This window comes from Plecotus auritus, assembly GCF_963455305.1.
Source record: "Plecotus auritus genome assembly, chromosome: 6".
Lineage (NCBI taxonomy): Eukaryota > Metazoa > Chordata > Mammalia > Chiroptera > Vespertilionidae > Plecotus > Plecotus auritus.
Genome location: NC_137773.1, coordinates 154479858 through 154494791, shown reverse-complemented (window position 1 = coordinate 154494791; position 14934 = coordinate 154479858). Strand labels below are relative to the sequence as shown.

The window sequence follows — 14934 nt, the reverse complement described above, 5'->3', positions numbered from 1 at the left end:
CCCTTCAGTGCACGGGCTGATGCTCTGATCACTGAGTAATACTGGCCAGAGCAACACCTTTCACAGTTCTAACCTGAAACATGATATTGACTTTAAGGATGGGCATGGAATTTGTGATAAAATTTCAGTAATTGATTATATTCATAAATAAGGAGGAGAGATGGAGGTTGAGATTATATAACTTTCGTGGCAATAAAGAAAAGAGCATGGCCCTAGCCGGTTTGGCTCAGTGGATAGAGGGTCAGCCTACGGACTGAAGGGCCCAGGTTCGATTCTGGTCAAGAACATATGCCCAGGTTTCGGGCAAGGTCCCCAGTAGGAGGTGTGCAGGAGGCAGCCAATCAATGATTCTCTTTCATCATTGATGTTTCTCTCTCTCTCTCCCTCTCCCTTCCTCTCTGAAATCAATAAAATCATATTTCTTTTAAAAAGCAAGAAAACGTTATACAAAGGCAATGCTAACTTTCCTGCCCTGGGGAGATCATATTTTTAATAGAATCTCTAAAAAGCAATTATGCTATTCTCTATGTCTCAAATTTAAAACCACTTTTACTTTTTGACTACCTAGACTCCAAAAGCAATTTGCAGAAGGTAATTAAGCTTAAACTTTAAATCATATGGGTATCATTTCCCTCAAAGTTTCAAAATGAACCATAGAGGCTTTTGTGATTTGAATGCCAAGATAAAACATGAAAGCCACAAGGCGGAGTACTTCTTTACAACTGCAACCTCAGAACAATGAAGTGCCAAGACATAAAAACGGTGGTAATCACATCCCTAAGATGTATTGTATTATAACTGCCCCAAAACCCAGTGCACAGGTTTTATTCTTCCTATTCAAGCAAGCTGGCATAAAATTGGTGACCAGCCAGGCCTATGGCATGAAACAAATGTCCACATTTCCTGTTTTCTGAACGAAGGCTGTCTTTATCTTTAAAACACGTACACAACACTTACCTTTAACGAAAGCAACACAATAATTAAGGAAATTTTATCTTTATAAATTATACCCCAAAAGTGCTACTAGAAAAATAAGTCACAAAGATAAATGCTCATCCATTAAAATACAGATCTCATTTTTCAACACTGTAATCTTTCATTCTGTTATTTTAAACATACTTGACCAATATTCAACTACCACTTTCTAATTTATTACAAATGATCTATTGTAATTTCATAGGTCTCTTTGTTATGAAGAGGGAAAAAGCCAAATTGCAAAGTAGGTTAATAACATAACATACATGCTCACACACCCACATCCGTGGGGAGGTCAGCTGGCAGCTTAAACACCATGCTTGTAGCTTTAAAAGCATTGCTTTGGAAAGTGCTATTCACCCAGTAAACCCAAAACCAATAGCGCTGGCCATATTTTGTCTTTCTGACATTTCCTTGGGAATCTACAAGAACCTCCCCCTCCCCCCTCCCCCAGTAAGATCATTTAAGTGTGTGTTAAGCAACTACAGAATACTAAATAAAAAGTTTGGCCAAAACATACATACATACATACATACATACATACATACATACATACATACATAAATATAAAAGCATTGCTTTGGTTTTCACAAGCCAGCCCAGGCCATGACCAGTGACTTCAGACCATCAGTTGCAGACACGTGAACATGCTGGTCACCCTAGCACAGGCTGCTGCAACGACAGCAAGGTCTCCCCTTACCAGACACTTCCTATCTCTTCTTCCCCTCGGTCTGCTGTTGTCTAGAACCACCCTGTCCTCTCCACAGCACCGAGGCCTGAATGAGAAGGTTTGTTTCTCCTTGCTCACTAGCAGATAAAGCCATCAGGAAACACTGATAGAGGAGTGTGCTTGCTTAGAGACCAGAAAGAACTCATCACTGGATGGACCGGAATCACTGGGTGGAAGCAACAGTTGGATGGGAAGGCAAGCTGGTCCTCACTGCCAAGAGGAAAGGGAAGAGGACAGAAGGAGTGGTGCGGAGGGAAGGAGAATTGAGGTTCAACAGCAGGAGATCCAGGCCTCCAGGCGCTGACTCCCAGAATCCTTATCCCACTCCTGCTCATCTGCCTGGCTTTCACTTTTTCACCCAGTGGTGTTCGGCTAAGCAGCGGGTCAGTAGCAAAGTTGGGATCTATTTTCTATGTTGCCTCTTAATATTAGTTTAAATATAACAAAGAAAAATGATTCAACTACATGTGCTATACATGTAGTATTTTTAACTAAAAGAAAACGAAGTACATATAACTTATATGCATTAATCACTAAAACCAAAGGAAAAAATAACCCAAGTTTTTGCTAAGATGGAGGTGCTTCAAAATAATTACATAGGGTGTCCCCAAAAATGTATACACACTTCAATAGCCGATAGTGCAATTTTTAAAGTGAAATGTATTTTAATAAACACTGCCTTTTATGAGTGGTTTGGTGGACACCCCATAGAAATAGTTTCAGAGCTGACTGTTATATTGTAAGTACGTGTCACCTAAACCTTCACAGTGGTGAGAACAACAAAATGTAAACGTGGTCCATGGGGGCATTTCTGCTGCTCTGTTGGTGCTTACTACCATCAACAGGAAGAACACAAATCACAGGTTCATCTGGACCAAAAGAACCCACCTCTGAAATTTTGAATTCATAGATCAAGATAATCATAACATTTTGCACTGGAGAGAGGTTTAAAGATTCAGCTATACATTTAACCGACACTTATTTACAGAGTAACAATTTTGTACCAGGAGTGACTTTAAGAAACGAATGGGCTAGAAAGAGGCTGAGCAAACTTACCACAGCAAATTCAAGAAGATTTAACATTTTACAGGACTTATATTTAACATCAGAAATGGAAGTAGCCATATTGAGCTCTATGGAGAAACATACGTATTTCTAACAGACTGCCCACTTTGTGTAATAGAAGCTTATCACTATCTTTTGGGCATTGAAACTACCATCTGGGATAGCTGAGAGGTAGTAGCAATTTCACAAATAGGTGTGGGCAATTTCATAGATTATCATCCCAAAGTGAGGTAACCAATAGGTGTGCCTCACTGCTTGTGCTGGGAACAACGTGTGTGGCACTGGGCCAAGGGATCCAGCTCATTCTGGAGCCCAGGAAACCTATCTGAGGGTGGAGCCTCGAGAATTACCTCCTGTATCCTACTGCACTGCTCTTGCATTTCAAAACTGAGTTGTTTGGATCTTCTGTGTCTTATTTCCCTGTAAACCTCATGAGAAAATGATGACTCAATATCCAGATTCAATGCATTGGCACAAACAGTGGAGGAGTCCAGGCCCAAGTTCAGCAAGTAGTCCATGAGGGTGATCTGGTGAGGGGGTGGGGACATAACAATGGGGAAGAGGAGGGGAAGGAGATGTGGTGTGGAAGCAGGAGTGTTTCTCCTGCTTTGTTTTGAGTCCAGTTATTTACTTTGATTTATAAATAGCATCAAAGAAGAGTATGAGATCTTTATGTTCATTGAAGGAGGATTAGGATAAAAGAGACTGGAGAAACACTGGATTAAGGAAATTTATATCCTTAACAAACAAACAAAACCAGAAATACTTGAGGCTCATTAAAGAAGCACAGAGATGCCTGACCTTTCTTCAGCTCAATAACAATAACTCTGAATTGAAAGAGTAAGTCATGCAGGGCACATCAGGGTTGCTTTGCAAGATTTTTCACACATCTTAAAAACTCTGATGTGCTGTCCAAGATGAGCAAAAAGGGGGAGCAGGAGATCTGGAGCAAAAACAGTCTCTCTGAAGGTCATTTTATAAGATCTGATAAATTGAAAAAGAATAAAATAACTTGAAGAAAAGCTAGGTATGGTCAAATACTGCTTTCCACTCATGTAGAAGGGCCTTCATTGCAAATAACAGAAAGCCATTTGGCCCACGGATGCCTGTCCTTGTGGGTCTCCTCTTCCATGATGCCCTCTACTGAATTCCAAAAGCTAACTCCTCCTCAGATGATGGCTTCCAATGCAGAAAGCCAAAAGAAAACGTCACTCCCACTCCAACAAGAAAAAGCCAGACTACCTATAAGATCATCACTTTTCTTGTACCAACAGAGAACTGAGGTCACAAGGCAACCAAGAGAACTGATTCCAGAATGATGAGTCCTTCTAAGGAGAGACAAGACATAGAGACCATTTCACATTTACCAGTAGCAGAGCATGGGAGGAAGGGGCCAGGTGGAAGCAGGTAAGAAAGAAATTAGCTGAAATTTTAAGGAATTCCTAAAGGCCAACTGTGAACTAGCAGGGTTAAGTGATCAGTTATCAGGTTAACTGATAGTTTAGAGCCATGGTCGGCAAACTGCGGCTCGCAAGCCACATGCGGCTCTTTGGCCCCTTGAGTGTGGCTCTTCCACAAAATACCACAGTCTGGGCGAGTCTATTTTGAAGAAGTGGTGTTAGAAGAAGTTTAAGTTTAAAAAATTTGGCTCTCAAAAGAAATTTCAATCGTGGTACTGTTGATATTTGGCCGTGTTGACGAATGAGTTTGCTGGCCACTGGTTTAGAGCAACTGGGCGCCCAGACACAAGGAGAGTTTGTGCTTTTTTTGTACGTCTCCATGGGTGCTCCCGAGAAAGCGTGGGGACAGAGCAGATGGGAGAGGCCCTCTCTGGCCACGGGCATGCAGCAGGTGATGCTGCCGCTGGGGACAGCATGAAGCTCTGCCTACTTCCCCAACCATCCTCTCCTGGGGCAAAAGCCTAAGCCAGTAGGGCAAGGACAGCAAGCCCTCTCTCTCCTGGGGTTACTGGGGGAAGGGTAGAGGCAGGATCCATCTACCTGCACAGCCAGGCAAAGATCTACTAGCGTAGAAGGACGGACCTCTTGGACTCCAGAGCCTGCACCGTACAAGCAGAGCTCTGCTACCACCAGGAGGGACCAGAATGCTGTCTCCTGCCCACACTCACCACAGATACAGGCAGAGCTAGGCTGCCTTGGGGAGCAGGGCAGGAATGCTCAGAAGGTCCCGCCCCTGAGGCCCAGGTGCATAGGGCAGCCTAAGACCGTAACTAGACCAGGAGGACCAAGAATGGCCCCGGATTCCACCAGAACCCTCGCACCAAGAAGCAAGCAGTATACCTGGAAGAGGGGCGAGAGCGTAGAAGGAGATGCCTTTCTGACCCAGGCCTGCATATGAAAGGTGAGGGCAGGCCCTAACCAGTTTGGCTCCGTGGATAGAGCATCGGCCTGTGGACTGAAGGGTCCCAGGTTGGATTCCGGTCAAGGGCATGTACCTTGGTTGCAGGCACATCCTCAGTAGGGGGTGTGCAGGAGGCAGCTGATCAATGTTTCTAACTCTCTATCCCTCTCCCTTCCTCTCTGTAAAAAAATCAATAAAACACGTATTTTTTTAAAAAAAGCTGAGGGCAGCGCAGAGAAAATGAGTACTAGTAAATCCTTTCTTTTGGAGAAACACTTTCACTATGACTGAAGTATTTACTCAAAGTAAATTTATAAAGCCATAATGTACATCTGTGTCCAATGTAAACTGCAATAAAATCCATCGGTTTTCTCCAGTAATGAAAAAATGGTGAGCACTGAGCTCCTATAAACTACACTGGCGCTACTTTACATCCCAGTGAAAACGTTGATGCTAATGAATTTTAATTTATGATCTATAATAATGGTACTTAAGTGAGCCACTTTAGTGTGAAAACTGTCAGTGCGCCTCAGCGTGTATGTGGTAATTCCTTATCCAGCACGTTATAAAGCCTGCTGACTTCCTATACTGCAGAGCTCTTTCCAGATGTGGTTACATAACTTTGTTAATAACTATCTGGGAAATCAACCTGAATTTCAAAAGGTATGCAAGTCACATCACATAATGTGAATTTTTAGCTACAAATATGATCAATTCTAAGAATAACTGCACAATCACAATCTTTCCCTCCCCCCGCCCCCCCAAAAAAATTGTACTGGTTCTTCACTATTTCAGGACGGCTTAGGAGGAAGAGTTTATTTTTTCTAATTTTTTATCCTTGAATCTGCCATTGCTTGGCACTGAGAGAAAATTATGACCAGTCAGGGGCAGCTGGGCCTCAGGAAGACAGCTTGCAGAGCGATCTGTGCACAGGCAAAGCTACTGCCTCAGGCCACATCCACCGCACAGAGAGAAGAACAGTAGCTCCTTAAGTCAGAAATCTTAATATTTTCAAAATAGTTCTAAATTAAAAATTAGTGTGTGCGTGTGTGTGTGCGTGTGCGTGTGTAGGGAAGACAATGAAATAATACAAACAAAAAATAAACAAAATAATGAATCATACAAAGTGGGAACAGCTTTCTGCACAATATTATTTTAAGTTCCAAGCCATTCATGAGCCTGTACTAGTCCAGCCCTCAATTGCTATCTCTTCTCCAAACTCACACAGTATTTATAGTCTCTACCATGTAATTTAACTCTTAATTATTGTCTTATTGAGTTCTCTAATTGTTTTATGTGGGTTCGCCTTAACTCTTCAAGTATAAAGTGAACTTTTTGAGGGAATGAGCCATGTCTTACTTGGCTGGATGATGCAGTCAGAACAGTAGCCCCTTATGATGACCTAGAGTTTCAATGCTAAAGGGGTCAATTCAACAAGAGAATATAACTTTTGTAAATATTGATGAACTCAACATAGGAACACCTAAAAAGCAAATATTAACAAACATAAAGAGAGAAATAGAAAGCAATATAAATTAACAGTAGGGGACTTTACTATCCCATTTCTATCAGTGGATAAATCATCCAGAAAATCAGCAAGGAAACATTGGCCTTAAATAACACAGTAGGCCAGATGGACTTAATAGATACATACACATTACATCCAAAAGCAAAAGAATAGGCATTCTTCTCAAGCATGCATGAAACATTCTCCAGGATAGATCATATGTTAGGCCACAAAACAAGTTCTAATAAATTTACAAGGACTGAAGTCTTACCAACCATCTTTTCCAACCACAATCATATGAAACTTGTTAATTAACAAGAAGAAAATGAGAAAATTCACAAATGTGTGGAGGTTAAACAACATGCTACTAAACAACCAATGGGTCAAAGAAGACATCAAAAGAAAAATCAAATAATAACTTGAGACAAATGAAAATGGAAACACAACATACCAAAACTTATGGGATGCAGCAGAAGCAATTTTCCGAACAAAGTTCATAGCAATAAATGCCTACATTAAGTAACAAAAAAGATCTCAAATAAACAAGTTTATAACTTGGTTAAATGGCACACAATGATGCCATTTATTTAGATGGAGAAGGTTAAGGAATAGTTGTGTGGTGGAGGAAATCAGTAGTTTTGTTTTGAACGTGGTAAGTTTGAGATGCCTCTACATATCCAAGTGGAGATGTCGAGTAGCAGTTTACTATATGAATCCGGAAATGAGGAGAGAAGTCAAGCCTATAGATATAAATTTGGAAGCCACAGCACATTGGTAGCCACATGGGATTACCTAGCTGAGAAGGAGAGAAGAGAAGATGGCCTAGGATCAAATCTAGTGCAGTCTAACATTTTAGGTTAGGTAGAAAAAGGGGGGCGGCCAGCAAGAGGCAAGAAAGCTGAAGCCAAAGATGTGACAGTGACTCCAGAAGACTGTGGTGTTACAGCCAAGAATAAAGTGTTTCAATACGAACAGACTAGCCAACAATGCTTCTGAGAGCTCAGGTCAGAATTTAGGGTAGCCTTGCCAGCTCTCTTACAGTTGCTGTTTGTATGACCTATCTTTTCCCATCTTTTTGTTTCCAACCTATTTGTATCTTTGAACCAAAAGTGGAGACAGCATGTAGTTGGGTCTTTTTTATTTTTTTAAAATCCAGTCTGCCAATACCTGCCTTTGATTTGATTACCGAATCTGTTCATATAATATTATTAATATAGGGAATTCACATCTGCTACTTTACTTTTTCTTTTCTGTGTCCCATATCTTTTCATTCCTTTATTCTTTCCGCAATGACTTTGATGTTAAGTTAGTGAGGTATGTTTGAGATTTGACAGCACAGAGTTCTCTGATGACTGTGGCAAGAGCAGTTTCAGGGTAGTAAAAAGGGGCCTTCTGGAGTGAGCTGGAGAAGAAAAGGGAAATGAAGACTGGAGACAGTGAGTGAAGTGAAGGCTGTGAAGAGGGAGCCAGGGAAAGGAACTGGTAGAGAGGAAGACAGTGCTTCCTTGCATATTCATATTAGAGATATCAGAGCAGGTTTCTATGCTGAAGGAATGTATCCAGTAAAAAGGGGGGAAATTAATGATGCATGAGAAAGAGAAAACATCTGTGAAGGAACAAACTCCTTAGAAAAGCAGGGGAGGAAATCATTATTAGCTTTCCCCAAAGGGTGACTGAGCTGGATCCTGAGGGAAAATGAAAAGGAAGGGAAGGCTAATTAACCAGGGAACAGCATATGCAAAGACATGAGATAGGAAAGAGCCTGTAACATTTGAAGAAGCTCATGTGGTGGGGGAGGATGAGGGAGGCAGGCAAGAGGAGGCTGTGGGCAACATTGTGGGGTGAGGCTGCCGGCCTCCGCAGCCTTGGGGGCTCATGTTCCTATGCCACAGGCAGAAGAAATACAAATAAGTACAAAACTGATAATCATGTGCATTTTCCTGCATGTGTAAATACACCTCACCGCCTTTTATGAAGGGTCAACAAATGGATAAGGTCTCATTGGTTTTACAATTTTAAAAATCACCAGCCATTCATGTAGGTATTTATTTTGTTTCTGCCTCAACAGTCTAATAACACTGAGCTAAAGGATATGGCATGTTTAACTATTATACAGTTTATTGACAACCCCCCCCCCCGCAATGAATGAACTCCAAGATTACCACTTGAAGGATCACCATTTTTAACATCAGAGAGAAACCTGAATACTTTAAAAATAACTTTTGAACAGTTGTAATTATCTTCAAATGTTATAGAACACATTGTTAAAATCCAAAAATTTTAATTACTGAACAATTTTAAAATTACAGTAAATTATAAACACTCGGCTTTTCTACTTAGAGGTGTTATACACAAATGAAAGATTTTCTACCACAAACATCACTGAAGTGGCACACATATGCCTTCCCAATCATTGTAGCTACTGGACTTACAACAACATACACTTTATGTCATGCCCACAGGAAGTCCCATGTTTGTTTTTTTTTATTAAAAGCCACACTTAGGTTAAGAAATCAATAAAAAATGCCAATGCCTACATGGCAGGAATCCATAAGACTCGAGTGATTAATCTAGAGCATTTACAAAATAGAGCAATGCCAATCTGGATTGCAGGAGGTCCAGGCAGGTCTGTCATTTTCCTGAATCATCATGTACCCTTTTAAAACCACAAGTCCCTTCAAATTAATTAGCTCATCAAACTGAAATGAAAAGCAGTTTTAAAAACCAGCACAATCTCATCATTAATGCATTTTAAATGGTCTATGCTGCCAGTGACTAAAGCAATTTAACTGCCTCAGTGAAATCTTGTGTCACCATTTCCAGCCCTCATTGCTATAAACTTAACTACTGGGAGGAAAGTACAAGTAGCAAATGTACAATTAAATCCATGCAACAGGTACAAAACTCATTCTGAATACAGCTTCCTAAACCTGGCTCATGTTTTAAATAACACAGCACAGCAAGCACCATTAGTAATGGTACAGTACACAAAACCAAGCAGCTCAGGCGATCCTACAAATACATGCTGCACACTTCAGTTTTGAGAGCCAGATCTAGATGGGCTTTTTATTAATATGCTTCAAGATACTGGTGTGAGAATGAACTATAGGCATTGACAAGGCATGTTAGGTTTTATAGAAAGGTATTATAATATAAGCTTAAAATGACACATTTAATTTATACTGTATTTTATTTCATTAAAGTTATCCAGAAGCAAAAAAGGGGCTAATTGTACTTGCAAACTATTCACTAAAAGACCTTACAATGCAGTTTGCTGTCCTTATTCCAAGAATTGGGCTTCTACAACAACCACCACTTTTAAACGGTGCTCTGATTTCTGAGAGATTTGAAGCTGACTCCTCTGTCCATTTGTATAACTCTGCACTGTCTTGCTAAGGCCCACCCACGTTTCTAACCGAGGGGAGAGAGAGAGAGAGAGAGAGAGAGAGACACACACACACACACACACACACACACACACACACACACACACCCGGAATGAAGCAATATCCCAACAGGAACTCCCACTGAGGGGGAAAGACACAAGGTCCCAGCACCCATAGACCACAGGGGTGGTGGGACCCACTACCAACTGGTAAGACCATATTCCCCCAAGCAGAGCGACATCTGAATCGGGGCACTTTGGGAAATGAAGGTGGAGCTTATTAATAAAATGCCACAACAACAGAGACTTTTCTGGATAAATTAAAATGTATGGTCACCCTCCCTGAAAGTGACTGTATTAATAATGTGCAAAGCCGTTACTAAGTGCCAGGCACTGGAGATAACCAAAGTCTAATCTCAGCTTCAGGGTGTTTCCATGCTGAGTGGCAGGCAGGCCTCCCCTCACCCAGTCCGAGTCCCATCGCTACCTGTTTGTGAGGCCTGGGTAGTCTTGCTGCCCTGAACCAGTGGCCTAGTCCTGTAGCTACTTTATGTTTATTTCCCGAGGCTGCTCCAGCTCTCCCCACCATCTGCTCCTTTGTGGGGTGGACCCTGGCCCAATCCCGAGTCTGCCTGGCTAGAGCTGAGTTCCTGCCCAGCTCCCAGCGGCAGCTCCCCTTTGATATGCATGGACCTTGTTGGGAACATGAAGAGACTACCTGTTAGGCTGTGCAGAGTCCTGCTCTCCTATGAATCCCATAAGGTGAAGCCCTGCAGAAATCAGCCTGGGTCCACCATGCACCCTTGGACATTGCAAATCAGGTTCCCCATTCTCAATTCCTGCCTCTCCCACCATCTGATCTTCCTGCAATGTCTGTGTAGCTCACAAAAGGAGAAGCAATACACACATAGGGACTATGATCTGCTGGATGTGATTAACAGAGGTGTGGCTGACACTGTGGAGAGCAGGCAATATGCCAGGAAGACCTTCACAGAGGAAATACAGTTGTTAGATGGGGATACTGGAGGGTGAGGTCTTGGAGCTGGAGCAAGGAAGTGAGGTGCAAGGCAGGGTGAAGGAGCTGATGGAGATCAAATCATGCCTACTCCCCACAAATATGCATGTGTATTATAGCTCTCATTTCAAATTTAAAAAATGAAATGTATTACACACATTATCACTGTCATATGTGTCACCACTAACAATCTAGGACTCTGTCCCACAGTCACCTCAAAACTCAACTCTCCAAGTTTAGAAACCCTTCAGAAGGTTGCTGAATTGAGTTTGTGGCTCATGGCATTTAATGCATCTAACCGTTTAATGCAGCAAACAGTTTCTCTTCTAATCTGATTATATGCATCTCTCCTCCTTTCCCAACCTAAATATGATGTAAAGTTCATTTGGGTTTACAGGAAATTTTAATGGCAACACAGAAATCACATTTTGTCCTCTGAAACTTTTAGCTGAAGCGTGTCTATTCCAATTATAACGTTTTTCAAATAATTTCATTGTGCTTTTAAAAGCATTACTGTAGAACATTTTTTTCATTTAATAAGACCACAACTTGAGATTAAAGGCTTTCCAAAGTAAGATAGGACTGGGAATATGGGACAACCAACATGGCCTGTATGAGTTCCTTCTGAGCAGTCTTAGCTCTTGTAGTCCATGACCCCAGGACAGCATGGGAAGTGTCCTTGACAAATTGAGAAAGACGAAAATTCCAAAAAGGAATAAAGAGAATAAAGTGTGGAAGGGACTAGAATACTCCATGACTGCTCACAGTGCTCAGAAAGATGGTCAGGATGCCAATTCTCACCTGTCACACAGTCAAGCTTTCTAGGCCACATGGTATCTACTGTCCACCTTAACTGCAGTTGTTCCCATGGAGAGGAGAGGTGGGCTAGCCTTTGTTAGGAACAGGCATTTTATAAACATTATCTTTGAATTTCAACTCTGTTAGGCAGGACCTATCACCCCCCGGCCCCCCCTTTCAGAGGTAATAGTTTGTCTAGGACTCAGCCGTGGGCAAACTACGGCCCGCGGGCCGGATCTGGCTGTTCTATCCGGTTCTCTTGCTCTCCCCTCCGCTCCTTTACTTTGAATTTATATTAGTTCACACAAACACTCCATCCATGCTTTTGTTCCGGCCCTCCGGTCCAGTTTAAAAACCCATTGTGGCCCTCGAGTCAAAAAGTTTGCCCACCCCTGGAGGTAGATCGGTTCCTCTTGCAACCCTGTATCCGCTCTGTATGACCAGCAAGCTGGTCCGACCTAGTAGCAGATTTCCTCTGATCCCAAGTCAGCTGGATGCCTGCTGGGTTACGCCCAGGAGGCTCTGGCAGAGGACTGGAAGTTGGGCAGGAGAAAGAGGGAATCTGGATGGTTTTTCCCTCCTCCTCTCTCTGCAGGGGAGAAGCTAGCAGAGGTTCATTTCCTTGGATATTCCCATGGCCACTGGGCTCCCTGTCTCTCCACCCTGCAGGTAGGGATGTTTAATACAATTAAATTAGCTGCTGCTAATCTCTGATGGCTTCACCAGTCCCCTGTCTGGCCTTGTGGGCTTCCAGCAGCTGTAACAATTCCCTAGATTTAATTCTCCAGGAAAATACTGTGGGGGTTTTTCTGTTTGGATTCAGTACTCAAAGTTATAGCTGCTAAGCGCCAGTTCCTGAAAAGCTGGCTTGGCCTGGTCCCCCACTGCCTGGCTGGCCCATTCTGCTGAGTTCTCCTTGATCCACGGTTACTGGCTGAGCAGTCTTGGGAAGGTTAATAAACCTCTTGAAACCTCCACCACTAATTGAGTTTCTGGCCTCATTTTATAAATGAGGAAAGTAATTACTTGCCCTTAATTACTTTAAAGGGCCTGGTAAAGCACGGATGAGGTAACAAATGTGAAAGCACTGTGGAGGGTGACTTAACTATGACTGCTACATTACATTATAAGTCTTCAAGTCTTCTTTACTGGGATTACTGGACAGTGATAAAGGAGTTCACCTGAAATTAACCCCCAAATTAATCTCACCGATCTAAATGGTTAAAGATTGCACAAAACTGCCATCTAAGAGCTCACTTCCAGCTACCAACACTTTGTTCTCTTATAACAAAAGGGAAGTCAGTTGGCCGATGTTCTCCATGGCCTCCACAGCATGTCTGACTGCAATAGCCGGGCCTGACTCGGCACCACCATTTCCTGTGTAACTAACCCTGGCCTGATGCTACTGAAACATGAACCAAGATGACAGTATGTCTTCTAGGGCTGTTGCATTAAACAAGATCATGTAGAAATGCCCACTGAAGTTCTTGATGCCCTTAATAAATGTCAAACATTCTAGTTAACATGGTTGATCTTATCACTATTCTTATTAGCGTCATAGTTCTCTCCTATAAAGAGCACTTTACAAGGGTTTAATCAGAGCTTTCTCTTCTGCCTACATCATTCCAAGACAAGTGGCAATCTCAGATATGCTTCCAGAACATCTTAACGTACTTCAAACAGTCCTCATTATGCATGGATGGCTCTCCCCCAGCCCATTTCTTTCTTTTATTTCTATTCTAAGCACCTGGGAACCTAGATTTCAGTATCTTTTTTTTTTTTTAAATCATAATGTGAAAGAAAAAATCTGTGCTAGTCATTTATTTACATAATAATGGGCTAACTAAAGGGTTAATAAATCATATATTCTGTTATACTTTGATTGCTATTGTTTGTCGTGGTTATAAATATGAGTATTTATGGGAAAAACACTGAACCATCTTCAGGAAGATGAGTACTTTCCCTTAATGACAGCATTGGAAGGAAAGCAGAGATAGAATCAGTGCTGCCCAAAAAAGTATGTGAGTCACATATATAATTTAAAATTTTCTAGTAGCCATCACAAAAAATGTACAAAGAAACAGATGAAATAAATTTTAATAATTTATTTTACTTAACCCAAAATACTATTATTTCAACATGTGATCAATATAAAAATTAAGATATATTGTCTTCTTTTCTTAGATACTAAGTCTTTGAAATTCAACCAGAGTGTACATGCATAGCACATGTTAATTCCGATTAACCACACTGCAGTGCTCAATAACTCCAGGGGTCCAACTAATGTACAGACAGTGGAGGTCTACATGACAAGCTGTTTAAGGGGAGGGACTTGTCATACTTTAATTCCAAACTCCTCCTGACATTTCTAGTGTGGTGCTTTGCCCAAAGCAAGCACTCAGCAAATTTCATCATTGAACTTGGGAATGGAAAGAAGGGCTGACACATAAATGTAAGCAAGGGTAGTATAATGTTTTTGAAGAAATAACATTTTATGGGTCTTACACTTGAAAAAATTACAAATGAATACCATTGCTAAAATATTCCATGATGTTCACTCACCCTCATATCACCCCAAAAGCCATACTATCTGTAAAGAAAAAGCAAGGTTAACTGTTCTCCAAAAAAGGATAAAAAGGGGGCGAGCAAAATAAAAAATGGCCCTAATTAGATCTCCATAATAATAACCACAACGAATCATCAAATACTATTTAAATGACCTCATATGTCTAATGTTATGTAAGAAGCTGTAATGTATGCTACAACACATATATATCTTGAAAAGGATTTAAGAACTAATACTGCAACTAGGTAATTTATGACAATGAATGTTTTTTTTTCTCAGTGTTACTAAAAGCATATTTTACTTGAAGTTTAGAGGTTCCACAAATGCAAATTAAGTTCGTTTTCACCTAGTTGATACAAATCAACTTTCTCTAACCACTTGAAAATAACTTGCAGGCCACAGAATTACACTATCTATACAGACATAGCCAAAGGAAAGATGGTGGCTCCTTTCATCCTGTGGTACAGATGCCATCAATGTCAAGTTCCTTTTGACTACCAAGGCTGCCTGTCCACTGAAAGACGACCCAGAC

The 14934-nt window shown here is 41.4% G+C and overlaps 1 protein-coding gene across 3 annotated transcripts in view; it reads right to left on the bottom strand.

Annotated features, from left to right (window-relative positions):
* The window catches only part of PLCL2 (phospholipase C like 2), a 172438-nt gene that overhangs the window by 69021 nt on the left and 88483 nt on the right, over positions 1–14934 (bottom strand). The window lies entirely within an intron of this gene.